General features: G+C 42.7%; 2 protein-coding genes across 3 annotated transcripts in view; both read right to left on the bottom strand.

Annotated features, from left to right (window-relative positions):
- ALDH1A2 (aldehyde dehydrogenase 1 family member A2) overlaps positions 1-12,579 on the bottom strand; it is a 274,620-nt gene extending 262,041 nt beyond the window's left edge. For both annotated transcript variants that reach the window (XM_072962340.1, XM_031672730.2), the window contains exon 1: positions 12,423-12,579. The gene's annotated coding sequence lies outside the window, so the exon portion shown is untranslated. The remainder of the gene's footprint in view (positions 1-12,422) is intronic.
- The window catches only part of LOC116277994 (uncharacterized), a 246,210-nt gene continuing 230,816 nt past the window's right edge, over positions 612-16,005 (bottom strand). Inside the window, exon 9 of the transcript XR_012073273.1 lies at positions 612-1,087. The gene's annotated coding sequence lies outside the window, so the exon portion shown is untranslated. The remainder of the gene's footprint in view (positions 1,088-16,005) is intronic.

Below are 16,005 nucleotides of genomic sequence, written 5' to 3'. Positions count from 1 at the left end.
ATGGAAGGAGCCGCAAAGTCACGTTGTAAAGGGGTGAACATGACAGGAGGAGGAATCTGTGGGCACATTTGTAATCCACTACCATCTGCCCTCTGTTCACAATTATTTACACGTCTGTCTCACGCAGAAAAACAAAAACAAAGTTCAGACTGACTGTTTCTGGGAAGCAGAACAGGAGGTAAGGAAGAGGAGGGTTTGTTTGTTTGTTTGTTTAACTCTAAGCCCTACCATGTCATTCTTTTTAAATACATGCATGTTGTATAAAAATTAATATTTCTAATGTTATACAAGGTTTGATGCATATAAATCCCTTGCTTTGAACAGAACAACAGGGAAGGCAGCTCCTCCTACTCTCATTTAATAAATGCTGAACAGTATTTATTGAATATGGATTTTAAGAACTGTAAGATTATCAAACCACTGAGAAGCAATAGTCTTCAGTTTTGTCCTACCTACTAAGGAGTCCATCAAAAAATGTGATTGTATATATGAAAAGTGCTTCTTAAACTATAAATGCTTTATAACTCACCAGACATTACCCATTGCCACTGTTTCCATGTTGTGCCCAGCACTGTATGAAGCTGCGTGTAGGCCGCAAAAGGTGCAGAAAATCAGGTTCCTGCCAGCAAGGAACTAACAGTCCAGGTGACGAGAGAATGCAACACCCACAAACCAATTATGAGACACTGTGCTAGACCGTAAGGGTCCAAGCAGACAGGGACTTCACTCTCGTTCACTACGGTCTCATCAGGACCCCACATGTAATAAGATCTTGACAAACAGGTGTTAATGGAGGGATGGACCCATCACCTGGCAGCCCACAGTTCAGAGCCTGGACACAGTGCCGACTGGGGGTGCTGGGGGCGTCTAAGAGGCAGTGATCACCTGCACCCTGATGTTCATAGCAGCACTATTTACAATAGCCAAAACATGGAAACAGCCTAAATGTCCATCAACAGATGACTGGATAAAGAAGAGGTGGTATATTTATACGATGGAATACTACTCAGCCATAAAAAGCGACAACATAATGCCATTTGCAGCAACATGGATGCTCCTAGAGAATGTCATTCTAAGTGAAGCAAGTCTGAAAGAGAAAGAAAAAGACCATATGAGATTGCTCATATGTGGAATCTAAAACAAACAAACAAAGCATAAATACAAAACAGAAATAGACTCATAAACATAGAATACAAACTTGTGGTTGCCAAGGGGGCGGAGGGTGGGAAGGGATAGATGAGATTTCAAAATTGTAGAACAGATAAACAAGATTATACTGTATAGCACAGGGAAATATACACAAGATCTTATGGTAGCTCACAGAGAAAAACATATGCCAATGACTATATGTATGTTCATGTATAACTGAAAAATTGTGCTCTACACTGGAATTTGACACAACATTATAAAATGACTATAAATCAATAAAAAATGTTTAAAAAAAATAAGAGGCAGTGATCAGAGCAGCTGGCTGCACTCAGCCATGGCACCAAAGACAGGCTTTATTTCCTATCATTCCTATCAGGATACGACAAAGTCATAGTGCCACAAGAGGGGAAGATGAATACTCCAGCCTGGGAGAGCCCAGAAAAGGAAAAAGTCAGAGGTGGGGAAAAGTTCAAACCACCCTGGATGGCAGCAGAGAAAGTGAGGGCTGTGCAGGGTCTCCAAGAGAGCCCACCTTCTGCCCCTGGGGCAGCCGGGCAGACAGAGCGAGCAGGGGTGGGGAGAAGCGGGCAGAATGGAGTGGCAAGGGATGGGAGGCGCTCAGGGCATCAGAGAAGGAGGGAGGGAACAAACCCCACCGCCCAGACACAGGTGCTGCCGCCCGTCTATATAGAAGAATCTCACCTTTCCTCACACGTTTATTCAGCGCCCCATTCATACTAGAATTAGCAGGGGAAACAGGTGAGGTGGACATTCTCACTCTCACCAGTACATTAAAGACTTTTACATTCGGAGAGATGCTAATTACACAACAACCAAGGGCCTCGGAGCATCCCAGAGTGGTGGAAAACCAGGCTCTGAGCGCAGGCACCCCTGGGTTCCTATCCCGGTTCCAGTGCTCACAGCTCACGATCCTTAGGCAAGTTAACCTTTCTAAGTCTGTTTTGTCACTTGAGACCCGTCTCTTCCTCATAGGTGGTGAGGACGAAATGAGGTCCTCCAGGTAAAGTCTCAGAGGACTCCATGAGCCTCACAGCTGTTGGGCAGAGCCACGGCTGGGAGACCAGGGAGACTGGGTGGAGGGGCTGCCTTTGGATCTGGGGTCTTGAAAGTGAGTAGAATGTGGACGTGCAGAGACGGGCAAGCCAGGGCTTCCCACATGAGAGCAAGAACAAAGCCCTAGTGCAGAGCAACGGTTTGTGGAGGGAGCCACAAAGCTTTCCACTGGCCTGGCCGTGGGGGATGCAGGGGGGCTGTCTGGAAGGGCAGGCAGGTGTCCTGGGTGTCCTGGGATGCCCAGAGCAAGAAACACAGACCCCGTCCTGGAGTCAGCGGGGAGCATAGAAGGTTTGAGCAGGGAAGTGAGTGGGGCAGAGGTGGGAGGTGGGGTGGGAGGCTGGTGAGGATGCCCGGATGTGAAGACCCCGTGTGGGCCCAGGCCCAACTCCTGGATGCGACAGGTGGGTGCATGCCTTTCAAATAGATCGCCTCTGACAGTTTCTAGCAAAGACCTAGGGTTGAGAAGTAATTCTTAGGACTTTATGTTTTCACTACTGGCTTTAGAGGGGAGAAGATTGGGTGACAAGAGAGGAGGTAAAGGGCCATGTTAATGATTGGAGAGGCAACATGGTTCAGGAAAACACTGATACGCCTCTTCTAATCATTCACCAAGAAGGTGCGTGCAAGGGAGCCACACGGGAAGCACAGCTCTGCAGCCCCGACAAGAGCTGAAGTCCAGACATGCTGTGGCCTTAGACAAACTGAAAAGCGGATTGCTCTCTACATCACCCTCACCCCTCTTTAGGGTCCTGTTGTCCCGTTGCACTATTAGCTCCTCCCCTTCTCTCAACCGCCCAGAGCACACAGCCACATCCAGATACACTGTATGCACGTGCAGGTGGGGGTAGGCGTGTGAATCTCCACCGAGCTGCTCCCCGGCTGTGGGACTCTGGGCAGGCGACTTGTCTTGGTCATTCAAGACCTCTGCAGTAAACTGAGAAAAAGGAGAACCCCTCCTGCAGTGGACTTACTGCCAGGGGGCCTTAGTCTCTTTCTCCAGTGGAGAGGGAAGTCTATTAAAAATCCTACAGGCACTGGACGAAGGCCCTTGCATGTTCCTGCCCCCAAGGGCTGCTGAGTGTATGCTCAGGGAGCCCATGGGCTCCCCTTTCAGGTTGATCCTAAATACACAGATGCTGTTTGCTCATAAAACAAAGATATGGGGATATCTGTGAGAACGTCTGAACTTGTAATAAACTTAGAGTCAGGTAATGGGGTAAAATGTTCCACAGACTTGCAGGTGTCCTCAGACCAAACTGTTTTTCTATGAAGAAATCACAGAAAGTGTTGACACCGGTAGAGCAATTCCAAAATGAAATCTGGTTCCATTCATTTTTTTTCTGCTGGTTTTAAAGCAAACAGATTTATATAATATTACTTCCCCCTTGAATCTGACAACCATCTAGTAAGAACGCTGTTATTGCCACTGGTAAGTCTCCACGAATATCAAGCCACCTACGTCTGTATGACATACAAATGGACCCTCTCGTGCTTTCTCACTGGGAAAACCACGCTCAGGACAACTTTCACGCTCACTAACTCAAATTCTGATTAGGGTTTTGGGCTAGAGTTGAAGTTTCTAACGTCATATTAAACAGGCTATTCTGGAATGAACGCACCTGGTGTAAGACTATGCACCTCACGTTTGTCCACGTGAAACGCTGGAGAGTGTTCAAGTGCATTAGAGGCACCATTTACACAGAATATATTCTTACCCGTTTGAGCTCTAGTGTGCTTTACCTGCAGCATTTTCTTAGCTCAGGTGAAGTTTCTTATAAAAAAATGAAAATAATAAAACTATGCTTTAAAACACCTCTGAGTAATTCAAGCTGGACTTGCTCCTGTTTTGTCTGAACATGTCAGGTTTTACCTGCTGGCATTAAGAATAACTTTGAAGGCAACCTTGCAGTTATTTTCAAACTGTTCAGGTCTCCCCCGTCATCACAGTTACCTCATGAAGTGGTGTAAACGTAAGAGGCTAACGATCAGACTTCTTCCTCGCTGAGAACTGAAGTAGACTCATGAACTCAAGCAGAAAGCGATTATAGTGGATGCACACTCGAGAGCTTGAAGAATCAACAGAAATACGTGTAAGAAAACCAACAGCAGGGAAAAATGAAAAACTAGCTTAAAACTAAAAGAAAACTTGATCTGAGGAGTTAGAAATAATTCAAGGACCAGAGAGTATCAAGACACAAGCAACCAACAAAGTTACCCACAACACAAGACAAGACCACCTAAAATCAAAAGTGAAATATGAAAATGTACTATATTTATTATATATACAGTATAGTGCCAATATATAAATTATATATATGTATACAAACTCAGGGTTTGTTTTATATTATTGTTATTACATATGTACATAAAAGTTATGCTACCCTTTAGCAAGAATCAAAAAACAAGGCTTGAAATGATAAAAAAAGATTAAAAACTTAACAGCAGGGCTAAAGATAAAATATAAGTCTTTTATAGTAAGCAGCCAAAACACAGATAGATAAGAAATATGTTAGGTAACATGAGACATGGAAAGAATATCTATCATTCTAGGAGGCCTATTATCCAATTAATAGGTGTTACAAAAAAAAGTGAAGAAACGGAGAGAAGGAATTTATTAAAAAATAATAGAAAAATTCACCCAAAACGAAAATTTTAAGTCATCAGACAATGACTTTTGCCCAGTACAATAAAATTTCTGGTCCATCAACAGATGACTGGATAAAGGTGTGATATAATTATGCAATGGAATACTATTCAGCCATATAAACCGACAACATAACGCCATTTGCAGCAACATGGATGTCCCTGGAGAATGTCACTGTAAGTGAAGTAAGCCAGAAAGAGAAAGAAAAATACCATATGAGATCGCTCAAATGTGGAATCTAAAAAACAAACAAACAAAACAAAAACATAAATATAAAACAGAAACAGACTCATAGACATAGAATACAAACTTGTGGTTGCCAAGGGGCAGGGGATGGGAAGGGACAGACCGGGATTCCAAAATGTAGAATAGATAAACAAGATTATACTGTATAGCATAGGGAAAGATATACAAGATCTTGTGGTAGCTCACAGTGAAAAAAAAAATGTGACAATGAATATATGTATGTTCATGTATAACTAAAAAACTGTGCTCTACACTGGAATTTGACACAACACTGTATAATGCCTATAACTCAATAAAAAGGTGTAAAAAATTTCTTTAAAAATAAAGTTAATATTCAAATCAAAAAAAAAATTTCTGAAAGATCCCCAACTAGACATACAAGACCAAGACCAGGAATAAAGAAATGCAAAGAGCCCCCATGGTGCTGGGTAGGGGGGCAGAGTAACTTCCTACAAAAGACAAGAAACATTCTGACACTGCACTCCTCACAAGCAATACTGGATGTCAGAAAAGCTGGGGGGGAGTGAATTTTGAAGATAGAATTGTATACCCAGTCACGCTGTCAACCAAATATGATCCATCTGAATAATTTTTAGACAAACAAAGCCTCAAAAAACTGCGTCCTCCTTTCTTAAGAAGTTCCTTAGGGACGTACTCCAGAGAGAGAAGGATGCCGGGTGCAGGAAACAGGAAACCTACGAAGGTTGTATGGAGAAATCTCAGGACAGCTGTTCAGAAGAGCGAGAGGTCCTAACTCAGGTCCGGGAGCCAGGACAGGACAAAGACAGGCGCTCTGCAAGAATGGCTACATCTGAAAGGGTTACCAGACTTGGGGCTCTGGGAAAGGCACACTCTTCTCTTTGCCAGAAAGGAAAGATGAAAGAGAGGGAGGGAGGAAGATTTGAAAAAGAAAGATAAAAGATGAGAAACAGCAAGAAGACCAGAGGCTATACAAGAAGGTCGTGATCCAGACACAAAGCAAATGAAAAGTGACACAGTTTTAAATAACCACTTGTCTGAAAGGAAAGAAAAACCATTGACCTTGATGCTGCAGCGTCTGTTCCCTCTCACGTAGCCCATAGATCCTGACACCGGCCCGTGGAGCAGTGCACAGAGCCCCAGGATACTGCCCCTCCCTGCAGTGGGCAATACTTAGGTAACCATAATAATGCAAATGCCTTTTCTGCGCGTTACAACTTTTAAAATCAAACCATAGAGAAAGCAGGGAAGCCTTTATTACAGTTGCAGAACTGAATGCAAATCTTATGAATGTTAGTAACGTAGAAGGAAAGTGTGGCTGGCAGAAGGGGCTCTAGGTCAGTTCAGTGAGTTAGTCGGCATCTCCATGCGAACGGAAGTGCCGAGGAGGAATCCAAAGCAATCACGTCACTACAAAACACCAAAATCCTAAATTTGGTAAATTCATCACATTTGCTATTCATCACATCGCATTTTAGAGAACTGGGCTACTTCTTAAAGGAGGTAAGCGATTAAAGAGAAAAGAGTGATACCTGAAGGGCAGAAGATACCGACTGAAGGTGACAGAGCAAAAATGAGAGGTTTTAAAATTACAGGTATTGAAAGTTTGAAATATCAGCATTAGAGGAATTTTTAGAAAATAATATAACCATCCAACATCCGGAGGGGAAGAGGGAGGGGAAGTACCAGGCCCTGGGCCCTAAGTCCTCATCTGTCATAACAGGGAGTCGGCAGCATGTTCTAAAGGCGAGGAAATGAGGCAAGGGTGATATAAGCTTATTATTTTGAATTACAGAATAAACCACAGAAGAGTGAAAAAGAGTGACAGCCAATGAAGTTTGCCTCCAGAGGATGAGGTGAGGGCTTGGGCAAGGCAGGCCAGGAGATGGAGCTTTTCAGTGTAAGACTGCTCTTGCAATTCTTCCTTTATATCCAGTGCATCAGCTGTGTCAGAAATACTTTCAGATGTCTACGTACGTGTGTGTTTTCCTTACAGGCAAGGATCATACATTAGCCATCTTTGTTTTCCTAGGTCTACCCTATTAGTTGGCTCGATAACCATAAAATAACAACAGTAAAATCATCAATTTGCTGAGCGCCCACCCTCCCCCAAACACATGCAAGTACCTCACCTAAATATGGTTATTCCTGACATAACCCTGCGAGGTAAATATTCTATCTTTCCAATAAGGAAATGGATGTAAAGGAGTTGAAAAAAATAAATTCTCCAAGGATACACAGCTGGTTAATGGCAGAGTTTGAACCTAGGTTCTGAAAACCAGCAGGATTCGAACCTAGCCTGACTGCCTCTACAACGTTTTTTTTTTTTTAAACGAAAGCAACATTTGAAGGAATTATTGTGAAAGAATAACTGTGAATAAATGGATGCCTACAAAACTTAAAATGAATGTCAGTTACATTGTTCCATGTCTCAAAAAGTACCATTCTATCTTGCTACAAGCATCACCATCTAGATCCAAAAAGCTTCAGATTCATAAACATCCTGTGCCTGAAATAACTTGAAGAGTCTATTATGTGAAGCAACAAATAAGGTCTGGTGGAAGCCAGAGGGAAAATTTAGATTCTCAAAAGTAAGAGGAGACATTTTGTCCAGCAATAGAACAAATGGAAATAATCCAGGCTGAAGAAACACTGGGTAGGAAATACATATTGAATCAACCTCAACATTTTCAGCCCTCTGGACTTAAAATATTATTTTCATGCAAATTTTAATGGCTTAGGGATTAGGGCTTAATGCAAAATTAGTTTGCCTAAATGGCTGTGTCTCTGAGCCCAAAGAAGGTCACACAGATGCAAGAGCATGCCCTGCCTCCGGAGCACAGCACGGGTCCCCACGCCTTTTGGATCACTTACTCTATCCACAAAAAGGTGGCGTCCGCTCCTCTCCCTTGCATGTTATAACTGAATAAAGATGTGCGTTACGGCACATATACAGATACAGAGAACTTAAGGGAATGAAATAAACAGCACGTTAACAGAAGTTCTACTTTTTCTTCTCACCCTCTTGTACAAGCCCAGCTACATCCAACTTGGGAGAACACCGGTCTATGCGGGTTACCACGCACTGAGCAAGTAGCCATGGAGAAAAGGTTGTGTATAAAATAAAACAAAAATATTATCATTTGAGCCAGCATTTATTAAGCACTTATCTGTGCCAGGTACTGTTCTAAGCAGTCTTGTGTGCTTTAACTCATTTAATTCTTATAATTACTCTATGGGCAAGTTGCATTATTAATTCCCATTTTATAAAAAACATGATTGATGTACTGAAAGATGAAGTATCTTTCCTGAGGTCACACAGCTGGTAAGTGCTGGATCCAGGCTGCCTTTTTTGTGTGTGTGTGTGTTTTGTTTTGTTTTGTTTTGTTTTGTTTTATTTTTCTCCCCACCTACACATATATACTCCCCCACCCTCAAAAATCCCTCTTCAGTGTGGCATATTTGGTACAATCGATGAACAAACATGGACATATTATTACCAACCAAAGTCCACAGTTTACATCACTCTTGATGCTGTACATTCTATGGGCTTTGACAAATGAATAATGACATATAGCCACCACTGTAGTATCATGCAGAATAATTTCATTGCCCTAAAAATCCCATGTGCTCTGTCTATTCATTCCTTCCTCCCTCTCCCCACAGGCTGCCTTTTTAAAAAAATAAACCTTTTGTTTCAGAATAAGGTTTAATTTACAGGAAAGTTGCAAGGATAGTACAGAGTTCTCATAGATCATCACACAGCTTCCTTCAGGGCTAAATCAAATGTACCAGGGTACATTTGGCAAAACTAAGAAAACAACATTTGTACATTAACTAAATTCTAGGTCTTATTTGGATTTTACTAGTTTTCCCACAAATGCCCTCTTTCTGTTCCAGGATCTAATCCAGGGACACTATCCAGAAGCGGTACCCCTTCTGATACTGCGCATTTGTCACAGTAGGATGTGGAGACAGATACAGATATTGTGCCTGCACTTGCAGGCGACTGTCTTCTCCCTGATTCTGCACATCATCTTTCCTCTACACATGTCTTTCTCTGTGTCCACATTTCCCCCTTTTATAAAGACACAGTCGTATCGGATTAGAGCCTGACTAACGACCTCATCTTAACTCTATCGTCTACAAAGATTCTATTTCCCAAAAAAGGTCACATTAACAGGTACTGAGGGTGAGGACTCTGCATTTTGGCAGCCGGTGGTGGGCGGGGATGTCACAATTCAATCCATAACCAGGCACATCTGAAATCAAGAGGGCAGGCCAGGAAGGGCAGGCTAGAGATTCAGGCAAGCCTGAGCTGCTGTCTACAGGCAGAATTCCTTCTACTTCAGGGAATCCTCAGCTCTGCTCTTAAGGCTTCCCATCTGATTCAGTCAAGTTCACCCAGATTATCTAGGATAATCTTCCTTATTTAGAGTAAACTGACTATGGACTGTAATCACATCTACAGAACACATTCACAACCACATCTAGATTAGTGTTTGAGTAACAAGTGACTACAGCCCAGCCTCACTGACACATAAAACTGACCATCACATATTATAATAATTTAGATTCATTTGCCAGAGTCGGCTTTCCACAGGATGCTTTTCGAGGCCCTTTTGAAAATCCAAACCAACCCCAGAAAGTGCTGTAACCACGAGCATCACTAGGAAACCTTATGCATGTACTCACTGATGCCAGACATGCTCCCCATGCATTATCTCATTTAATCCTAGCAAGAGCCCCATGAGATAAGGGTGCCAGCCCCACCTGACAGACAAGGAAAGAAAGAGACTGGTGGTGGCAGAAGCAGGATTGGAACTGAGGCAGGTGTGTCTGGCTCCAAATCTTTGGGGCCCAAAACCTTCACCACGATGCTGCAATGCCTCCCTGACCCCAACTGAGTCTTCTCAAGCATACACAAGAAAAACTCCAGGGGGCAGTTTTAAGCATTTAAAAGTCGTATGATTTTCACTTATCCAAAATAATTTCATTTTTAACATCAGCGCATCAGGTTTTTTTTTCATGAGGACAAAGTTCCCTTTGTCACTTTTTCCAATTCTTTTTATTCTGATAAAATACACATAAGTTTTGATTCCTTAACCATCTTTAAGTGTACAGTTCTCCCTCTGTCTTTTGCAGTTAAACAGGTCTTCTGCAAAGCCCAGACACGCCTCTAAAGGTGGCTGGATTACTACTAAGGCTGTGATGACACCTTCCCTGGCTAAGAGCAGAAAGGAAAAACCTGGAATAAGAAATGTTCATAGACCAAGGGCAGTGGGCTTGGCAAGGTGAGTGGAGTGGGCAGGTGAGACGGGAGGTGGGGGAGGGCACAACCAGTGAAGGAATGACACCGCAAGGGAGGGCAGGACAGACTGGTTACAGCCAGGATGGCGGAAGATTTGACTTCCAGTAGACCTTGAGCCTCAAGGCACACCCACGGGCACCACGACAGTTCTAGGCTGCTTGTAAAAGTCAAAAAGTAGGTGGGGGTCGGGGGCATCCAATTCCCTGGAAATTGTTGCTCCTTCCCCAAACTAACTGGAATAATCTTTCTACTCATTAGCATGTGAACCGAACCCATGAAAACTAAAACTTTGCACCTCCTGGTCTCTCTCTTTCTGAGACAACCCGCACTTTGTCTATGGAGTGTGTGTCTACTTTTACTTTGAACTAAACACCCCAACACATTTCGGCCTCTCTCCCTCTTGCCTTCTGAGACAGCCTCCATTCTGCCTATGAAGTGTGTGTCTCCGAAGCTGTTTTCCCTTCTGAATGAGACAGACCCCACTCTGTCTATGGAGTGTGTATCTCCCTGAATAAACTTGCTTTCACTTCGCTATGCCTTGCTCTTGAATTCATTCCTGCACGAGACAAGAACCTATTCTCCAGCAACACAAGGTCCCCAGGGTTGTGCCTGCACTGATGGCATGTTTGGATGGCAGCTCTTAGCTGGGTGGCAGAGGTCATGAATGCAACAGGGCCTGTGCAAACCTCTACAACGTTTCATCGAGGGACAGTGTACTGTACAACTTTCCTTCCTGTCTTCCCAATCTTTAAATTACTGTCAAGTCCTCAAGTGAGGATCGTGATAATAAACCAAAAGAGAGCAGAAACCATCTTGGGTTGCGTGTGGATTACCAGAATGGCAGTTATGGGAAAGCAGTCCCCTCCACCCTACCCTCTGCAGGCAACGAAGAACTTACAGTCCTGAAACTTTATCATTAACCACCTGGTGACCCCCCAGCAATGTCCAAGACCCAGGTGAGGTCACATTTTCTATCTTTCACTACTTTAGACATGTTTTAACAGAAAGGGTTACAAGATGGTGTCCTTAAAATCACTGCAGAGACAGGAGGACAGAGTCGTGGGACAGTGGAAGGAGCCTCCTTGGATGAGGGGCCCCCATTCATCCGCTCTCACCTGCTCACCTGCAGCCAGCTCACTTGCAGCTCTGCTCTGCAGATAAGCGCGTCAAAACCGGGTCAGACTTTCAAGATGGAACGAGGAATTCCACAACCCTGGCAATCTGTCCAGTCTCCTCCACGTGGCCCACACAACCTACCCCACCACACAGAGGAGATCTAATGCCTTGCCCTCCTCGGGGTCCACAATTACTGCTCAAATGCCACTGGGAACAACAGTGACCCAAAGCAACCCCAGACACCCGTGGGCATCTTCAGGAAATTCTCTCCAGCTTTCCAGTCAGAATGTGAGACCCATCTGAGATGAGGACTAGATGTCTCTCTCTTCTGCTACAGGAGCTCCCCTGGAGTCAAGGGTGTTACAATGTGAGGCTAATTACTGTAGCCTTTTAATATTCTCTTCTCCGAAGCCCTCCCGGGAAGGCTAAAATAAAACACTGCATGGTAATAGGTGAAATGAACGGCGGACTGGGAACCTTCAGTAGCTGCGCGACCTTGGACAAAGCAGTTGACCCGGACTTGTGATCTCATTAACACAAAAGAGACAGAGGGAAAAGGCCCCTTCCTCTCGCGTGCCAGGGTGCGGAGGCTCCGGCCGGAGCCGCGCCGTCAGCACACCCGAGGCGGCGGCGCGCCTGTGGGGGAGGCAGCGCCTGGCAGTTCTCCCCGACACACGCCCCGCAAGTTCCGTTCAGCTGACAGCCTCAATTTTATTTGCCCAATGACTTCTGTTTTGCTTTCGTTGTGAACTATATCCTATGCACAGAAGGGTGCAAAAAGCATATGTACAGTTTAGAAACTAACAACAACATGAACACCTGTGTATTTGTCACCGGCAAAGCCCATGAACAATTCCCAGGAAATAAAAATAGAGTCTGGGTAAGAAAATAAAAGCTAACCTTTTTTTCCTTTCCTTTGTGCTTAGCCTAGTTTCACTTGCTCAAAGGGTGTCGCCTGCAGAGGCCTTGCTCGCAACATTTCAGTCCAGTTCCTGGTACGAACTGGCTGCTGGGGGCCGCTCCGCGGAGGACCGAGGGCAGAAGCCCTGGGCGCCGCACGACAGTCCAAGATGGCGGGGCCGGCCGTGTGCAGCCGCGGCCCGGGCACTGCCGTCTGGGGCGTGAGCCGCGTGCCTGCGCCTGCGCCTGCGCCGCGAGACCCCCGCCCCTCCCCACGGACGCAGGCCCCGTGAGGCAGCCCCGCCCACAGCCTGTCCAGGAAAGCGTGGACTCTAGGGCCAGAGCTCCCAGCTCTCCATTCTCTGATCAAAGAATAAAGCCTTCCTTTGCTTCTGAACCAAACTCACTGTCATTCTGTTGGCTCCAACGACCCCGGCAGGAGGATCCTTGCTGGTCGGTAACATATTCACCACTCAGGAATAGAAATAGACTCTTACCATGCCTTGAAAGGCCAGCGTGCCTCCTCAAGACCACTTTCTCCTTCCTCTGCAGAGCTAACCTTACTAGCCTGATTTTTGTGTTAATGGTTCTGTCTTGCCTTTTCTTATCACCTGTGAATATGCCTCTAAAAAAAGAGATAAATTTTGTTTCTGACATTTATGTCAATGCAGTCATGCTGTGATGACTTCATCTGTGACTTGCTTCTTGTGCTGTTTTGTTCCTAAGATTCCTTTGTGTTATCGAGGGCAGCTGTGTGCGGTGTGTTCCTTTTCACAGCTATATCGCATTGCTTTCATATCCTGAGTCAAACATAACAGAATTTATGCATTCATTGTACTGTTGATGGGCATTTGGGTTGTTCCCAGTTTGGAGCCATTAAGATCAACGCAGCTATGACTGCCCTTCCATGTGTCTCCTGGCACACGTGTGTAAGAGCTTCTTCAGGTACCTGTGGAATTGCTGGGCCACAGCGTTGCTAGGCAATACCAGGTGAGGCTATCCTGTCTGTCAAAGTGGTTGTGCCGATTCATATTCCCACTAGCAGTTAGTAAGTTCCTTGCACACCCTCAACACTACCAATTACCACCTTGGTGGTTGTTTTTGTTAATTTGTTACTGTAACTTGGCTTCTCATTGTAGGTGGTAATCTTTTGATCTTCTGTATGAATTTAAGACTCTGCTGGTCATGTTCTATCAAAAAAAAAAACCAACTTCCTACTGGAATTTCATTAACTCTATAGATCAAAAACGGAGGAATTAACATTTGACATCGTTATACTGTTTTTTCTATTCAAAAATCTGGTACACATGGTGTATATCTGCATGGTTTTAGGACCAAGACTTTAGGACTAAAGTCCATCAGTAAGGTTTTAGAGCTTTATCTATAAAGATTTACATCTCTTATAAATTTATTACTAAGCATTTCATATTTTTATTGCTAGTATAAACTTTCTTTTAAACTTACATTTTTCTAGTTGCCTCTGGTATATAGAAACGCAACTGATTTTTATTAACAATTTTATATGCAGACATCTTGCTAAACTCTTATTAACCCTAATGATTCATATATAGATTATTTTGGAATTTCTACACCTGCAAATAGTGACAGTTTTGTTTCTTCCATTCCAACTCTTAGAGTTTCCATTTCTTTCTCTTGGTTCACTACCCTAGCTATGACCTCCTGTACAGAAGTGGGCCTCTCTATCTTATCCCTTGAACTTGAACTTACGATTCTTAATAATGACGTTTGCAGTAGGTTTTCAGGAGGTCCTTTTCCAAATTAACAAGTATCTCTTCTATTCCTAGTTTGCTTTAAGTGCATTCCAGAAGTTTTAAAGCATCATATTCAGTTCTGTGTATTTTTAAATTTCCATTATGACATCTTCCTTGATCTGTGAGCTTTTAAAGTGTGCCTTTTGTTTCCAAATGTAAGGTTTTGTCTCATTATATTTTTGTCATTTGTTTCTAACTTAATTGCATTTGAAATTTATTCATAGGAAATTCCATGAGTGCTTAAAAAGAAGCAATAATCTCCGACTGCAGAGTGCAGGGTTCTCCATAGGCCCGTTTTATCAAGTTTATTAGCGTGTTCTTTAAATCTTCTATATCCTTACTGATTTTTATCTGTTCATTCCATGAATTACTGAGAGAAGTGTGTTGTAATCTCCCACCAGCATAGGGGATCGGTCTGGTTTCCCTGGTAGTGCTGACATTTTGTTTGCTTTGTGTATTTTGAGGCTATGTGCACACATATAAATTTCGTATTATATATTAGAACAAAAATATATGCTTTATTCTATGTAAGTGGTACCTCATATATGTCATCTATTATATATATATCTTACAAGCTTAGAATTATTACTTATTTTGGAGAAATTAAGCATTTTGCCATTATGTGGTGCCTTTTTTATCACTCATAAAGCTGTTTGCCTTAAGTCTGCTTTTTTCTGCTATTAACGTATTTTTCCATCATTCTTTTGACTTGCATTTGCCTGTTACATCTTCTCCTGCCCTTTAACTTCTGATATTTCTTCATCCTTATGTTTGAAAGTGTCTTGTGTAAACAGCATATGCCAGATTATATTTCTTTATCCAGATTATCAATTTTTGTCTTTTAACTGAGGATTTCAGTCCTGTTTTATTTATAGGAATTACTACTGCATTTGAATTTATTTCTAACATCCTGCTATGTGGTTTATACTTGTCTCACTTTTCCTCTTCTCCCTTACCCTACTTTTTGTGAATTAAACAAGATTGCTTTGGTTTGTATTTCATCATCTTGTTTGTTTCGAAGTGATCATATCCGTATCTTTTTGTGGTTTGCCCTAAAATTTTAAGATGCATTTTTAATAATTCTAAAATTAATATTTTAACTCCCTCTTGAAAAATTCAAGGTTTCTAATTTTTTTTTTTCAGATTCCAGTTATCTGCCCACCTAATCTAATGCTTGTTTTGTCTGGTATTTTACTTCTAATATGCTTTTTATTCCTGAAAATATAACATTTTTTATTATGTTATAGTGTTAAGGTTTATTTAGATTTAAGTTAAGTTTAATTTATTTTTTTTAATTTTTCTTAAAAAAATTTTGGGGTTATTTATTTTTCTAGTGGAGGTGCTGGGGATTGAACCCAGGACCTGGTGCATACTAGGCGCGCACTCTACCACTGAGCTATATGCCCTTCCCCCAAGGCTAATTTATTTTTATCTACGCATTTATGATGTTTCTGTTCACCATTCCTTCTCATATCTCTTATCTTTTAGACTACCTTTCTCTTACCTAGAGTTTATTATGTAGAATTCCATTCCGTGGGGATCTTCTGGTGGTAACTATCCGTTAAACTGTTGTTTATTACTTTTATTTGAAATATCTTTACTTTGTCTTCATTTTTTGAAAAAATCATTTGGCCACATACAGAATTTTTGTTAAAAATTATTTTCTCTCAGCACGTTATACCCTCGGGCTTCCGTTGTAGAAGCCAGCACTAACCTCTAATTGCCATTCTTTTACAGAAGGTCCATCTTTCCTCTCTGACTGCTTTTAAGATCACCCTTTTCTTTATTCTGTAATTATTCTAATGTGTCTA

Source organism: Vicugna pacos, chromosome 6, assembly GCF_048564905.1.
Source record: "Vicugna pacos chromosome 6, VicPac4, whole genome shotgun sequence".
NCBI lineage: Eukaryota > Metazoa > Chordata > Mammalia > Artiodactyla > Camelidae > Vicugna > Vicugna pacos.
The sequence above is the reverse complement of the archived record's forward strand: the minus strand, read 5'-3'. Positions and strand labels throughout refer to the sequence as shown.